This window comes from Apteryx rowi, unplaced genomic scaffold (genome assembly GCF_003343035.1).
Source record: "Apteryx rowi isolate R43461 unplaced genomic scaffold, aptRow1 scaffold_729, whole genome shotgun sequence".
NCBI classification, from domain to species: domain Eukaryota; kingdom Metazoa; phylum Chordata; class Aves; order Apterygiformes; family Apterygidae; genus Apteryx; species Apteryx rowi.
The window spans coordinates 142,245-143,958 of NW_020451015.1; positions in this window are offsets into that span (position 1 = coordinate 142,245).

Here is a 1,714-nt window from a genome sequence, read left to right on the forward strand (position 1 = left end):
GTACCGCTGCCACCGCGGGCACGGTTAGCTCTGTGCACCGCGCTGGTGCTGCCGGCATGGCCGCCGTTAGCACCACCAGGGTGGGTGCTGCTAGCACCATGGGCCCCCAGCCCTGCTGGGGTGGGTGCTGTTACTGCCGTGCACCCTGCCAGCCCTGCTGGCACGGCGGCGGTTAGCACCCTGCACCCTGCCAGCCCTGTCAGTGTGGGTGCTGTTAGCGGTACGCACCCTTTCAGGTCTGCCAGCACTGGTGCTGTTCGCACCGCGCGCCCCGCCAGCCCTGCTGGCGTGGGTGCTCTTAGCGTGGGTGCTGTTGGCTGCGTGCACACCGCTCTGCCCATCTTCGCTGCCTCCCTCCCCAGGTGGGACCAGGCAGTGAGCAGATCTGTGTGGTCGTCACATAATTACTTCAGTCGCGCTGGGAGAGCAACACCAGTGTGACGCCTGTGCGGACGTGAGGTCTGCATGCGATTGCATTGCCAGCAACGGGCGCTTTATGCAAACCACCAAACACCAGGAGAGCCATTTGGCAGTGCCAACAGGGACGGATATAAAGGATTCAGATGCATCGTGTCTCCTGCTGACCGTTGCTCCTGGGATGAAGTGAATGCAACCCCAGCGCAAGCATTTAGCACTCATCAGCTGGGCTTGCAACAATATCCCAAGATTAAAAAAACAATGTGTACGTGGGGAGGATCTGCCCAGCTCCCTTTGCCTTCAGGTTTGCCTGCAACCCTGGGGCTGCTCAGGCAATGGTGTGAACATGGGCCCACCTGCATTTGTCTCTGTTTCCAAATGTGCCCCATTTTTCTTACGATGGCCTTCTCACCTGAAGCATGACTCAGGATACTAGGTCCACTTGAAAAAAACTCCTTCCTTCTGCCAATAATAAACCCGTTAATAAAAAGTATCAAAGAAGTCCAAATCAGTGAGATTTATTTCTGGTTATGTCCCAGAAGTCACCAGGCAAATAAAAAGAACATTGAGTGTTTCAAAAATCATTATTTTGCAGGTCTTGCTGAAGATTTATGAAGATTTATGAAAGGGGCTCAAGCCAAGCAGCGGGCCAAGAAATACTGGCCTGGGCTTAGACCTGTCACTGAGACCCTGCCTTGAGTTGAGGCACGAGGCCCCTGCACAGATGCAGTGGCCATGCAGACCAGCACTTCAGGCTCTCCCCCAAAGGCCTGCAGAGATCCAACCCGACGCTTGAGCAAAGCAGCCAGATTTGGGTCGAGAACAGACCAGGGAGTTGCAGATGGCTTTCTCCACTGGGGAAGCAGCCTTGGCGACATTCACCTCCAGAGGCAGTGAAATGCAAGCAGCAAATGCACCTGCTCTGCCTGGCTGTGCCGCTGGTGTTGGCAACAGAGTTTTGGTTTCTATGACCATGGGACCCTGTTTGAAGATCGACAACTGCTTGGGAGAGATGGGATCCACCTCACTAAGCGGGGCACGCATGTCTTTGCCAACAGGTTGGCCAACCTGGTAAGGAGGGCTTTAAACTAGGAAAGGTGGGGGAAGGGCAGAGTTATGGTGACAGGGTAGTCGGCAAAACGCGGCTCAAGTCGGGATGCCTCCAGCGGGTGCATGCAGCCAGGGAAGTGCACATGGGACGTGGCTATGGAGGATCCTCTTGTATCCCTCCTGGGAAACCTGCATGCTCGATCACCTCTCTGAAATGCCTGTACACCAATGCACGCAGCTTGGGGAA